At 45.1% G+C, this 15,467-nt stretch overlaps 3 pseudogenes; 2 read left to right on the top strand and 1 right to left on the bottom strand.

The window, feature by feature from the left end:
* LOC134987843 (transient receptor potential cation channel subfamily M member 2-like) overlaps window positions 1-15,467 on the top strand; it is a 539,791-nt pseudogene that overhangs the window by 387,300 nt on the left and 137,024 nt on the right.
* Window positions 9,120-9,237, bottom strand: LOC135051448 (5S ribosomal RNA; annotated as a pseudogene).
* Window positions 10,577-10,694, top strand: LOC135051449 (5S ribosomal RNA; annotated as a pseudogene).

Below are 15,467 nucleotides of genomic sequence, written 5' to 3' on the forward strand. Positions count from 1 at the left end.
AACTAAAATGCAGCACAGGTATGGATGGATAGTATACTTGACGACACAGAGGTAGGTAGAGCAGTGGACTACTGTACCGTACTGCTATATATATATATACTGGTGGTCACAGCAAAATTCTGCACTGTCCTTCTACTATATACTGCGCAGAACTAAAATGCAGCACAGGTATGGATGCATAGTATACTTGACGACACAGAGGTAGAGCAGTGGACTACTGTACCATACTGCTATATATATACTGGTGGTCACAGCAACATTCTGCACTGTCCTCCTACTATATACCGCGCACAACTAAAATGCAGCACAGGTATGAATGCATAGTATACTTGACGCCACAGAGGTAGAGCAGTGGACTACTGTACCGTACTGCTATATATAAACTGGTGGTCACAGCAACATTCTGCACTGTCCTCCTACTATATACCGCACACAACTACAATGCAGCACAGGTATTAGTGATGAGCAACGGAAATTTTTCGGGTTTTGTGTTTTGGTTTTGGGTTCGGTTCCGCGGCCGTGTTTTGGGTTCGAACGCGTTTTGGCAAAACCTCACCGAATTTTTTTTGTCGGATTCGGGTGTGTTTTGGATTCGGGTGTTTTTTTCAAAAAACCCTAAAAAACAGCTTAAATCATAGAATTTGGGGTTCATTTTGATCCCAAAGTATTATTAACCTCAATAACCATAATTTCCACTCATTTTCAGTCTATTCTGAACACCTCACACCTCACAATATTATTTTTAGTCCTAAAATTTGCACCGAGGTCGCTGGATGGCTAAGCTAAGCGACCCAAGTGGCCGACACAAACACCTGGCCCATCTAGGAGTGGCACTGCAGTGTCACGCAGGATGGCCCTTCCAAAAAACACTCCACAAACAGCACATGACGCAAAGAAAAAAAGAGGCGCAATGAGGTAGCTGTGTGAGTAAGCTAAGCAACCCTAGTGGCCGACACAAACACCTGGCCCATCTAGGAGTGGCACTGCAGTGTCACGCAGGATTGCCCTTCCAAAAAACACTCCCCAAACAGCACATGACGCAAAGAAAAAAAGAGGCGCAATGAGGTAGCTGTGTGAGTAAGCTAAGCGACCCTAGTGGCCGACACAAACACCTGGCCCATCTAGGAGTGGCACTGCAGTGTCATGCAGGATGGCCCTTCCAAAAAACACTCCCCAAACAGCACATGACGCAAAGAAAAAAAAGAGGCGCAATGAGGTAGCTGTGTGAGTAAGCTAAGCGACCCTAGTGGCCGACACAAACACCTGGCCCATCTAGGAGTGGCACTGCAGTGTCACGCAGGATGGCCCTTCCAAAAAACACCCCCCAAACAGCACATGACGCAAAGAAAAATGAAAGAAAAAAGAGGTGCAAGATGGAATTGTCCTTGGGCCCTCCCACCCACCCTTATGTTGTATAAACAGGACATGCACACTTTAACCAACCCATCATTTCAGTGACAGGGTCTGCCACACGACTGTGACTGAAATGACGGGTTGGTTTGGACCCCCACCAAAAAAGAAGCAATTAATCTCTCCTTGCACAAACTGGCTCTACAGAGGCCAGATGTCCACCTCATCATCATCCTCTGATATATCACCGTGTACATCCCCCTCCTCACAGATTATCAATTCGTCCCCACTGGAATCCACCATCTCAGCTCCCTGTGTACTTTGTGGAGGCAACTGCTGCCGGTCAATGTCTCCACGGAGGAATTGATTATAATTCATTTTAATGAACATCATCTTCTCCACATTTTCTGGATGTAACCTCGTACGCCGATTGCTGACAAGGTGAGCGGCGGCACTAAACACTCTTTCGGAGTACACACTTGTGGGAGGGCAACTTAGGTAGAATAAAGCCAGTTTGTGCAAGGGCCTCCAAATTGCCTCTTTTTCCTGCCAGTATAAGTACGGACTGTCTGACGTGCCTACTTGGATGCGGTCACCCATATAATCCTCCACCATTCTTTCAATGGGGAGAGAATCACATGCAGTGACAGTAGACGACATGTCCGTAATCGTTGTCAGGTCCTTCAGTCCGGACCAGATGTCAGCATCAGCAGTCGCTCCAGACTGCCCTGCATCACCGCCAGCGGGTGGGCTCGGAATTCTGAGCCTTTTCCTCGCACCCACAGTTGCGGGAGAATGTGAAGGAGGAGATGTTGACAGGTCGCGTTCCGCTTGACTTGACAATTTTGTCACCAGCAGTTCTTTGAACCCCAGCAGACTTGTGTCTGCCGGAAAGAGAGATCCAAGGTAGGTTTTAAATCTAGGATCGAGCACGGTGGACAAAATGTAGTGCTCTGATTTCAACAGATTGACCACCCGTGAATCCTTGTTAAGCGAATTAAGGGCTCCATCCACAAGTCCCACATGCCTAGCGGAATCGCTCTGTGTTAGCTCCTCCTTCAATGTCTCCAGCTTCTTCTGCAAAAGCCCGATGAGGGGAATGACCTGACTCAGGCTGGCAGTGTCTGAACTGACTTCACGTGTGGCAAGTTCAAAAGGTTGCAGAACCTTGCACAACGTTGAAATCATTCTCCACTGCGCTTGAGACAGGTGCATTCCACCTCCTATATCGTGCTCAGTTGTATAGGCTTGAATGGCCTTTTGCTGCTCCTCCAACCTCTGAAGCATATAGAGGGTTGAATTCCACCTCGTTACCACTTCTTGCTTCAGATGATGGCAGGGCAGGTTCAGGCGTTTTTGGTGGTGCTCCAGTCTTCTGTACGTGGTGCCTGTACGCCGAAAGTGTCCCGCAATTCTTCTGGCCACCAACAGCATCTCTTGCACGCCCCTCTCGTTTTTTAAATTATTCTGCACCACCAAATTCAAGGTATGTGCAAAACATGGGACGTGCTGGAATTTGCCCAGATTTAATGCACACACAATATTGCTGGCGTTGTCCGATGCCACAAATCCACAGGAGAGTCCAATTGGGGTAAGCCATTCTGCAATGATCTTCCTCAGTTGCCGTAAGAGGTTTTTAGCTGTGTGCGTATTCTGGAAAGCGGTGATACAAAGCGTAGCCTGCCTAGGAAAGAGTTGGCGTTTGCGAGATGCTGCTACTGGTGCCGCCGCTGCTGTTCTTGCGGCGGGAGTCCATACATCTACCCAGTGGGCTGTCACAGTCATATAGTCCTGAGCCTGCCCTGCTCCACTTGTCCATATGTCCGTGGTTAAGTGGACATTGGGTACAACTGCATTTTTTAGGACACTGGTGAGTCTTTTTCTGAGGTCTGTGTACATTTTCGGTATCGCCTGCCTAGAGAAATGGAACCTAGATGGTATTTGGTACCGGGGACACAGTACCTCCAACAAGTCTCTAGTTGCCTCTGCAGTAATGATGGATACCGGAACCACGTTTCTCACCGCCCAGGATGCCAAGGCCTCAGTTATCCGCTTTGCAGCAGGATGACTGCTGTGATATTTCATCTTCCTCGCAAAGGACTGTTGGACAGTCAATTGCTTGGTGGAAGTAGTAAAAGTGGTCTTACGAGTACGACTTCCCCTCTGGGATGACCATCGACTCCCAGCAGCAACAACAGCAGCGCCAGCAGCAGTAGGCGTTACACGCAAGGATGCATCGGAGGAATCCCAGGCAGGAGAGGACTCGTCAGAATTGCCAGTGGCAGTGACATGGCCTGCAGGACTATTGGCATTCCTGGGGAAGGAGGAAATTGACACTGAGGGAGTTGGTGGGGTGGTTTGCGTGAGCTTGGTTACAAGAGGAAGGGATTTACTGGTCAGTGGACTGCTTCCGCTGTCGCCCAAAGTTTTTGAACTTGTCACTAACTTATGATGAATGCGCTGCAGGTGACGTATAAGGGAGGATGTTCCGAGGTGGTTAACGTCCTTACTCCTACTTATTACAGCTTGACAAAGGCAACACACGGCTTGACAAATGTTGTCCGCATTTCTGTTGAAATACTTCCACACCGAAGAGCTGATTTTTTTGGTATTTTCACCAGGCATGTCAATGGCCCTATTCCTCCCACGGACAACAGGTGTCTCCCCGGGTGCCTGACTTAAACAAACCACCTCACCATCAGAATCCTCCTGGTCAATTTCCTCCCCAGCGCCAGCAACACCCATATCCTCCTCATCCTGGTGTACTTCAACACTGACATCTTCAATCTGACTATCAGGAACTGGACTGCGGGTGCTCCTTCCAGCACTTGCAGGGGGCGTGCAAATGGTGGAAGGCGCATGCTCTTCACGTCCAGTGTTGGGAAGGTCAGGCATCGCAAACGACACAATTGGACTCTCCTTGTGGATTTGTGATTTCGAAGAACGCACAGTTCTTTGCTGTGCTTTTGCCAGCTTGAGTCTTTTCATTTTTCTAGCGAGAGGCTGAGTGCTTCCATCCTCATGTGAAGCTGAACCACTAGCCATGAACATAGGCCAGGGCCTCAGCCGTTCCTTGCCACTCCGTGTGGTAAATGGCATATTGGCAAGTTTACACTTCTCCTCTGACAATTTTATTTTAGATTTTTTAGTCCTTTTTTTACTGATATTTGGTGTTTTGGATTTTACATGCTCTGTACTATGACATTGGGCATCGGCCTTGGCAGACGACGTTGCTGGCATTTCATCGTCTCGGCCATGACTAGTGGCAGCAGCTTCAGCACGAGGTGGAAGTCGATCTTGATCTTTCCCTATTTTTGGAACCTCAACATTTTTGTTCTCCATATTTTAATAGGCACAACTAAAAGGCACCTCAGGTAAACTATGGAGATGGATGGATACTAGTATACTTATGGATGGACGAGCGACTGCCGACACAGAGGTAGCTACAGCCGTGGACTACCGTACTGCGTCTGCTGCTAATATAGACTGGATGATAATGATATAAAAAATATATATATATATCACTACTGCAGCCGGACAGGTATATATTATATAATGACGGACCTGCTGGACACTGTCAGCAGCACTGCAGACTCCTAAAGTAAGCTACTAGTAGTATCAAGAAGATAGAAAAAAAAAACACCACAGGTAGGTGGCATACAATTATGGATGGACGAGCGACTGCCGACACAGAGGTAGCTACAGCCGTGGACTACCGTACTGCGTCTGCTGCTAATATAGACTGGATGATAATGATATAAAAAAATATATATATCACTACGGCAGCCGGACAGGTATATATTATATAATGACGGACCTGCTGGACACTGTCAGCAGCACTGCAGACTTCTAAAGTAAGCTACTAGTAGTATCAAGAAAATAGAAAAAAAAAAAAAAAACACCACAGGTAGGTGGTATACAATTATGGATGGACGAGCGACTGCCGACACAGAGGTAGCTACAGCCGTGGACTACCGTACTGCGTCTGCTGCTAATATAGACTGGATGATAATGATATAAAAAAATATATATATATCACTACTGCAGCCGGACAGGTATATATTATATAATGACGGACCTGCTGGACACTGTCAGCAGCACTGCAGACTTCTAAAGTAAGCTACTAGTAGTATCAAGAAGATAGAAAAAAAAAAAACACCACAGGTAGGTGGTATACAATTATGGATGGACGAGCGACTGCCGACACAGAGGTAGCTACAGCCGTGGACTACCGTACTGCGTCTGCTGCTAATATAGACTGGATGATAATGATATAAAAAAAATATATATATATCACTACTGCAGCCGGACAGGTATATATTATATAATGACGGACCTGCTGGACACTGTCAGCACTGCAGACTCCTAAAGTAAGCTACTAGTAGTATCAAGAAGATATAAAAAAAAAAAAACACCACAGGTAGGTGGTATACAATTATGGATGGACGAGCGACTGCCGACACAGAGGTAGCTACAGCCGTGGACTACCGTACTGCGTCTGCTGCTAATATAGACTGGATGATAATGATATAAAAAATATATATATATATCACTACTGCAGCCGGACAGGTATATATTATATAATGACGGACCTGCTGGACACTGTCAGCAGCACTGCAGATTCCTAAAGTAAGCTACTAGTAGTATAAAGAAGATAGAAAAAAAAAAACACCACAGGTAGGTGGTATACAATTATGGATGGACGAGCGACTGCCGACACAGAGGTAGCTACAGCCGTGGACTACCGTACTGCGTCTGCTGCTAATATAGACTGGATGATAATGATATAAAAAATATATATATATATCACTACTGCAGCCGGACAGGTATATATTATATAATTAATGACGGACCTGCTGGACACTGTCAGCAGAATGCGTTTATAGAATAAAAACACCACACGATGAGTGTTTAACTTTTTCAGGCAGACAATCACAATATACTGGTGGTCAGACAGTGGTCACTGGTCAGTCACACTGGCAGTGGCACTCTGGCAGCAAAAGTGTGCACTGTTAAATAATATGTACTCTTGCTACTGCTCCCCAGTCTCCCCCACAATTAAGCTGTGTGAGCACTGAGCACTCAGCACAGTCAGATATACATAGATGATGCAGCACACTGAGGCTGAGCACAGATATGGTATACTGTTACTGTGTCACTGTGTATCGTTTTTTTTTCAGGCAGAGAACGGATTATATTAAATAATAATATAATAAAAAAAACTGCACTGGTGGTCACTGGTCAGTCACTAGTAAACTCTGCACTCTCTGAGTACTCCTAAGCTCCAGTAAATCAAGTGTCTCACTCTCACTCTCTCTCTTCTAATCTAAATGGAGAGGACGCCAGCCACGTCCTCTCCCTATGAATCTCAATGCACGTGTGAAAATGGCGGCGACGCGCGGCTCCTTATATAGAATCCGAGTCTCGCGATAGAATACGAGCCTCGCGAGAATCCGACAGCGGGATGATGACGTTCGGGTGCGCTCCGGTTAGCCGAGCAAGGCGGGAAGATCCGAGTCTGCCTCGGATCCGTGTAAAAAGGCTGAAGTTCGGGGGGGTTCGGATTCCGAGGAACCGAACCCGCTCATCACTAACAGGTATGGATGGATAGTATACTTGACGACACAGAGGTAGAGCAGTGGACTACTGTACCATACTGCTATATATATACTGGTGGTCACAGTAACATTCTGCACTGTCCTCCTACTATATACTACAATGCAGCACAGATATGGAGTGTTTTTCAGGCAGAGAACATATAATACTGGTGGTCACTGGTCACTGGTCAGCAAAACTCTGCACTGTACTCCTCCTATATAATACTGGTGGTCCCCAGTCCCCACAATAAAGCAATTAGCACACTGAGCACAGATATTTGCAGCACACTGAGCACAGATATTTGCAGCACACTGAGCACAGATATTTGCAGCACACTGAGCACAGATATTTGCAGCACACTGAACACAGAAATTGAGAGAACGCAGCCACGTCCTCTCGCTATCATCTCCAAAGCACGAGTGAAAATGGCGGCGACGCGCGGCTCCTTATATAGAATACGAATCTCGCGAGATGATGACGTTCGGGGGCGTTCTGGTTAACCGAGCAAGGCGGGAAGATTCAAGTCTGCCTAGGAACCGTGTAAAATGGGTGAAGTTCGGGGGGGGTTCGGATCCCGAGGAACCGAACCCACTCATCACTACTGAATTTGAATATTTTTCCTGAACCTATGAACTGAGTCAGATACTTTAAATATATAGAGCTGTCATTCTATAACATGTATCTACTGTAGTCTGTACATACCTCCCAACTCTCCTGATTTTTGTGGGACCCACCTGCAGCCTGTGGTGTCCCGCGGTGGGTGGGGGACAGTTGTGAGGCTCCTGTCATGCGCACACCATCAGAGACAGAGGGACTGGAGGCATGCCCCCTCAGTGATTAAAAAGGGGGGCGTGGCTAGCGATTTAGGTATAGTGTGACACCGCACCCCTTTTTCTAAAGCCACACCCCTTTTGGGTACACAGAGCTTTGCTGTGACAGGGAGAACCAATCTGCTGCTTGTGAATGGTCTGTGTCCAGTGAGATGCTTCTCCACTCTTTGTAGCCAGGAGTATATAGGTGTAACCTAATGTTCATTCACTTACAGCCCATAGGGGACAGCGGTGTGTGTAACATACTGTACGTCCCCCCTGGTCTCTATGAACATGAGAGTTCTCATAGGCTATCAGTAGCAGAGGCTGTGATGGAATGTGGGACTAGTCATCAGGTCCTATTCCTATACAGGATAAAATATATTATTATGTGGACACAATGAATACATACAGAAGTCAGGGCTGTGTCCTCATACATCATTACTGCAGTAACACCAAACAGCCCCTCCCACCGCGCCAGGTCCCGTGAGCCTCCGCTAGCGTCAGGTGTCTTCTATTGCTGAAAATGCATTTTAGACGCAACGTGCTGTGAGTAGGAGGCACCAGGGGACTGTGCTGAGTAATGTGATATATGACACTTGTATATCATTGCTATAAAAGGGACGGGGAGTGGTGGAGTCTGCACAGGATCTCTCAATATGAAAACTTACTAGTTAATTTGGCATAGGGTAACCCTATGATTAATTTTGTTTAACCAACATATGGCCGTATGTTTGAGTAATTTATAGCCGGCACTAGGTTGGTGGTGCTCCCAGAGGTAGTTCAGTAAACTGATACAAAGAAATTTTATGGTTCCTGTATAGTGCAGGAGCCAAAGAGAAAAAGAAAGACTACACGTCTTTTCTGGGGCACTCTTCTGTATTAATTTGTGTGATATTATAGTATTAAAAAATAACTTTTATTAATATTCCTCGTAAAATATAGAGCTATGAGGCAAACAAATATATATAAGTAGAACAAAAATGGAGTTGCTATCTATTGATTAAAGGATAATCCATCCAATTTCAATAAAGTTGACTGTGTAAGATGATACAGATCAACAAAAAAATGAATAACCGGCTCCGTTTAAGCAAAGTATATATTCACATATATGTCTCTCTGGTATTGAAGGTGCTGTGGTTCTGATGTTGGTACAATAATTATCTTAAATAATTTCAAAAGAGTTGTGAGTGTAGTCGTGTGGGATCACTCACTTGGGGTACTGAAACGGAGAGATAATTCTCAGTATAGTGCCGCTGGGCTCACCATGATCGTTTGAGTGAAATTTCCGTTTTGCTGGGTTAGGATTAGTATTGACTGGTGCTTAGGCTCCAGGTCTACTTGCTTGTGGCAGGATAAAAATACCTGCAGTGCCAGGTATTCTCTGGTGGTCTCCCAACCAAGTACTGACCTGGCCCACAGTGCTTGGCTTCCAAGATCAGACGAGGTTGGGCATACTCAGTGTGGTATGACCGCAGGTGATTTATCCTGCTTTATATTGCCCAGAACTAGGTACGGTGTATAGTCAATTTATCAGGAACTCTTATAGTCCGGATATCATGGACTCCAAAAATTGGGAGTACAATAAAGTGAGTGGATGGTGTGGGGGAGGACTATTTAGATTAGTCCTAAACCACAGTTCAGTTTGCTGTTGGATATGATGCTGTCCCAAATGCTTTTTATTGCACTGAATTGTTTTCGTTCCTAATCAGTCATTAATTGATGATAATTGATGTAAACTTGTGTTTGTACAGCAATCCCATAGAAATATGGAAAACCAGGTGCAATAATGAGAGATGTATCCCCTTTTCCTCGTATAAAAGTTTTTTAGGGAATAGTCACAGACAAACAATATATGTAATAGCTTCTGTGAAATCGTAGGAATCCACAGTAATGTCTGAAAAAAATGATACAGCGAACGGAATTGTAGTTGCTTTTTAAAAGAAATATAAAAAAAATTTTAGCAAGAGATATTTGCGGTTAATGAAATAATAATAGTGATGAAATAATAAGTTGAGGCTTCAAAAATGTGGTATATTCCTACTGTTAGGTGGAGGGGTCAATCCGTGAACAAGCTCCAAGAGCGAAACGTACGTCGCGTCACTTCCGTTTCCGGTTTCCGAACTTCCGGTCGACGGACCGCGGACACCGGCGCGTGTGTGTCTCTCTGCTGGACTCATCACTCACCCTGGATCCAGAGTGACTGCTCCCGTTTACAACTACAACAAGGGGGGTTTCTTGACCCCTCCACCTAACAGTAGGAATATACCACATTTTTGAAGCCTCAACTTATTATTTCATCACTATTATTATTTCATTAACCGCAAATATCTCTTGCTAAAAATTTTTATATTTCTTTCAAAAAGCAACTACAATTCCGTTCGCTGTATCATTTTTTTCAGACATTACTGTGGATTCCTACGATTTCACAGAAGCTATTACATATATTGTTTGTCTGTGACTATTCCCTAAAAAACTTTTATACGAGGAAAAGGGGATACATCTCTCATTATTGCACCTGGTTTTCCATATTTCTATGGGATTGCTGTACAAACACAAGTTTACATCAATTATCATCAATTAATGACTGATTAGGAACGAAAACAATTCAGTGCAATAAAAAGCATTTGGGACAGCATCATATCCAACAGCAAACTGAACTGTGGTTTAGGACTAATCTAAATAGTCCTCCCCCACACCATCCACTCACTTTATTGTACTCCCAATTTTTGGAGTCCATGATATCCGGACTATAAGAGTTCCTGATAAATTGACTATACACCGTACCTAGTTCTGGGCAATATAAAGCAGGATAAATCACCTGCGGTCATACCACACTGAGTATGCCCAACCTCGTCTGATCTTGGAAGCCAAGCACTGTGGGCCAGGTCAGTACTTGGTTGGGAGACCACCAGAGAATACCTGGCACTGCAGGTATTTTTATCCTGCCACAAGCAAGTAGACCTGGAGCCTAAGCACCAGTCAATACTAATCATAACCCAGCAAAACGGAAATTTCACTCAAACGATCATGGTGAGCCCAGCGGCACTATACTGAGAATTATCTCTCCGTTTCAGTACCCCAAGTGAGTGATCCCACACGACTACACTCACAACTCTTTTGAAATTATTTAAGATAATTATTGTACCAACATCAGAACCACAGCACCTTCAATACCAGAGAGACATATATGTGAATATATACTTTGCTTAAACGGAGCCGGTTATTCATTTTTTTGTTGATCTGTATCATCTTACACAGTCAACTTTATTGAAATTGGATGGATTATCCTTTAATCAATAGATAGCAACTCCATTTTTGTTCTACTTATATATATTTGTTTGCCTCATAGCTCTATATTTTACGAGGAATATTAATAAAAGTTATTTTTTAATACTATAATATCACACAAATTAATACAGAAGAGTGCCCCAGAAAAGACGTGTAGTCTTTCTTTTTCTCTTTGGCTCCTGCACTATACAGGAACCATACAATTTACTTGTATATCATTGTCAGTAGCAGCCATGGACATGACTGGCCGGCTTCCAAACGCTTAGCAGGTCACTAATTGCTGGCCGTCCCAGCAGTGGCGTAAGTTCGTCACAGTTGTCCGGAGGCAAGAAAAATATTGGTGCCCCCCTATTTCCTATATTAAGATAAATATATGTATGTATTTGTGCGTGTATATGTGTGTGTGTGTGTGTGTGTGTGTGTGTGTGTGTGTGTAGTGTTCTGAAAAAAATATATACTGTATTTATACATTTAATTGTCTTTTATTTTAAATCACACATTTCTTAGCAGTCATACCCAGGAATAGAACCCATGACCTGTTACACTAACAGCAGACACTTTACTAATGGAGTTATTTGCTCCTGTAGAGGAAGCATGAGAATTCTAACTATATGAAGTTACGTGTAATTGTCAGAGAATTATCTTCATATAGTTAGAATTCTCATATTTCCTATACAGGAGCAAACAGCTTCATCAGTAAGGTGTCTGCTTCCAGTGTAATAGGTTGTGGTTTCTAATCCTGGGTGTGACACTTGTAAAATGTGTATAGTCAGTATAATAAAGAGGGTGTAATGTGTAAGATGCAGGAACCAGTGAGGAAGTCGGCCACTGAAAAGACAGCAACAGCTATCAATTAACTTAAGTCAATGGTGTCACAGAATGGGAGGAGAGGTGCCCCCCTTTAGAGCAGAAGCCCGGCGGCAGATGACTCCGTTGCCTCCCAGAGTTCTGCCTCTGCGTCCCAGTCAGAACCCAGCTGAACCCGGCCTCAGGATAGAAATGACCTCTCTCAGGTCTGGCACTGGGGACTCCAGCAGGGAATCACCTTTCTTATCTTGTGTGTGACTGGTAACCCTTCCTCACATCTCTCTTTTTACTGTATGTGGAAATGTGTTTTCTCCCGGTGAAGATTCTTCTGACGCTCAGGTTTCTCTTTTTGCAGTTATTTTATGATCCCGCCCAGTACGGGTTTGTGACAAATGCATACCGCTACATCACCAATTTCTGGAACCAGATAGAAGTACTTGCATTGTGTTTCTTTGCTGTGGGGGTCATCTGCAGGTGAGATTGTATTCATAGTTAGATGATGAACTGTCTCCAAGTGGAATTAGAGTTGGGCTAAATTTACTAACATGCAGTTTGTCAGCCTATCATTGATGAATGAATTTAAAGCAGCAGAAAAGAAAATGTGTAATATCCTGCTTCACCTTCTGCTTCTATTGCTGCTTCACCTTCTGCTTCTATTCCTGCTTTATTTCTGCTTCTATTCCTGCTTCACCTTCTGCTTCTATTCCTGCTTCACCTTCTGCTTCTATTCCTGCCTCACCGTCTGCTTCTATTCCTGCCTCACCTTCTGCTTCTATTCTTGCTTCACCTTCTGCTTCTATTCCTGCCTCACCTTCTGCTTCTATTCCTGCTTTACCTTCTGCTTCTATTCCTGCTTCACCTTCCACTTCTGTTCCTGCTTCATATTCCTGCTTCACTTTCTGCTTCTATTCCTTTTTTACCTTCTGCTTCTATTCCTGCTTCACCTTCCGCTTCTGTTCCTGCTTCATATTCCTGCTTCACTTTCTGCTTCTATTCCTTTTTTACCTTCTACTTCTATTCCTGCTTCACCTTCTGCTTCTATTCCTGCTTCACCTTCCGCTTCTATTCCTGCTTTACCTTCCGTTTCTATTGCTGCTTCACCTTCCGCTTCTATTCCTGCTTCACCTTCCGCTTCTGTTCCTTTTTTACCTTCTGCTTCTATTCCTGCCTCACCGTCTGCTTCTATTCCTGCCTCACCTTCTGCTTTTATTCTTGCTTCACCTTCTGCTTTTATTCCTGCCTCACCTTCTGCTTCTATTCCTGCTTTACCTTCTGCTTCTATTCCTGTTTCACCTTTTGCTTCACATTCTATTCCTGCTTCACCTTCTGTTTCTATTCCTGCTTCACCTTCCGCTTCTGTTCCTGCTTCATATTCCTGCTTCACTTTCTGCTTCTATTCCTTTTTTACCTTCTGCTTCTATTCCTGCTTCACCTTCCGCTTCTACTCCTGCTTCATCTTCCGCTTCTGTTCCTGCTTCATATTCCTGCTTCACTTTCTGCTTCTATTCCTTTTTTACCTTCTACTTCTATTCCTGCTTCACCTTCTGCTTCTATTCCTGCTTCACCTTCCGCTTCTATTCCTGCATCACCTTCCGCTTCTATTCCTGCTTCACCTTCCGCTTCTGTTCCTTTTTTACCTTCTGTTTCTATTCCTGCTTCACCTTCTACTTCTATTCCTGCTTCACCTTCTGCTTCTATTCCTGCTTCACCTTCCGCTTCTATTCCTGCTTCACCTTACGTTTCTATTCCTGCTTCACCTTCCGCTTCTATTCCTGCTTCACCTTCCGCTTCTGTTCCTTTTTTACCTTCTGCTTCTATTCCTGCTTCACCTTCCGCTTCTATTCCTGCTTCACCTTCCGCTTCTGTTCCTGCTTCCTATTCCTGCTTCACCTTACGTTTCTATTCCTGCTTCACCTTCCGCTTCTATTCCTGCTTCACCTTCCGCTTCTGTTCCTTTTTTACCTTCTGCTTCTATTCCTGCTTCACCTTCCGCTTCTATTCCTGCTTCACCTTCCGCTTCTATTCCTGCTTCACCTTCCGCTTCTGTTCCTTTTTTACCTTCTGCTTCTATTCCTGCTTCACCTTCCGCTTCTATTCCTGCTTCACCTTCCGCTTCTGTTCCTGCTTCCTATTCCTGCTTCACTTTCTGCTTCTATTCCTTTTTTACCTTCTGCTTCTATTCCTGCTTCACCTTCTGCTTCTATTCCTGCTTCACCTTCTGCTTCTATTCCTGTTTAAAATCCATTGTTCAAAGCCACCGATCATCAGTTGCTTTGACAAACCACTTAATAGTAAATCTACCACATGGTATTGGTGCATTGTCCCTGGATAGAGGTAGAGATGACCTGGGGATAAGCAGAGATGGTGAAGGCATAGGAAGAGATGGTCTGGGCATTGACAAATAGGATTTCGGAGTAGGTAGGGATGGTCAAAGCATTGGTAGAGATAGCCTGGGTGTAGGTAGAGATGGCCTTGGGGTAGATATGAGTTCAGTATGATTTTCTGGCACTTGAGATCCCAGTGGTCAGAATACTGATGCCGGGATACCGATAACTGAAATACTGACAAGGGTGAGTTTTGGCTATCCTCCCCTCTCCCCAACTCCCTAATCCTAACCCACCTGTCCTGCAGCCTAGCCCTAACCTCCCTCTTAGTGCCTAACCCTTACCTCCCTCTTGTGGTGCCTAAACCTAATCCCCCCTTCCCCACAGCCTAAATCTAACCCTCCTCTGGGGTGCCTAACCCCCACTCCCCGCAGCCTAACCCTGACATCTCCCAGTGCGCAGCCTAAACCTAACCCCCCCTGAGTAGTGCCTAAACTAAACTTCCCCCCAGCCTAAAACATAACCTGTGCACTATGGTCAGGATGCTGGCTGTAGGAATTCCTACGTCGGTATCCTGACCTTTTTGGTATACCGGCATTGGCATCCTGACAGGTGAAAGGATTCCGATAATGGGATTCCGGCAGCCGGATACTGACTTGCGGCATATTAACCGATTCCCATAGATGAGATGGCCTTGCTTTAGATAGAGATGGTCTTGGTGTAGGCAGACATGGTCTGGGTATAGGAGGAGTGTTCTGGAAGTAATCAAAGATGACCTGGCTATAGGTAGAGATGGCCTGGCCATCAGTGGCGTGCGGTGAGGTCTCTGGCTGGTGAGGCACTGCAGTCATAATGTTCACTGAGTCCCACTGATGACCCATACCACAACTGTGGTTGTAGACATGTCCCCTCACAGAGAGCCTTTCTCACACTGACGGCCAGGAGAGGTTTGCAGTTGCTGTGATCCCTCCCTGCGAAGGAGCCCTCTCACCCCCTTGGGCTCCCAGTGCCTGTAGTGATCCCCACTACCAGAGAATCCTCTCATGGATCCATTATCCTCCCCTCCATGGCACTCCCTGCTCACCTGGGAACCCGACCAGCGCTCACTTGGACACCCGCTGGTAATGCAGTGTACAGGGAGGATCCAGGTAGGGTGCAGGGACACAGGGGACTTATAGACAAGTAGCAAACAACTCTCTAACCCACTACTGACAGTGTCGGCGGACACCATGTGACCTGACCCAGCCGGCTGCAGGGACAGCGGGAGACACACAGGGAAAGTTGTACG

This window comes from Pseudophryne corroboree, chromosome 2 (assembly GCF_028390025.1).
Source record: "Pseudophryne corroboree isolate aPseCor3 chromosome 2, aPseCor3.hap2, whole genome shotgun sequence".
Classification (NCBI taxonomy): domain Eukaryota; kingdom Metazoa; phylum Chordata; class Amphibia; order Anura; family Myobatrachidae; genus Pseudophryne; species Pseudophryne corroboree.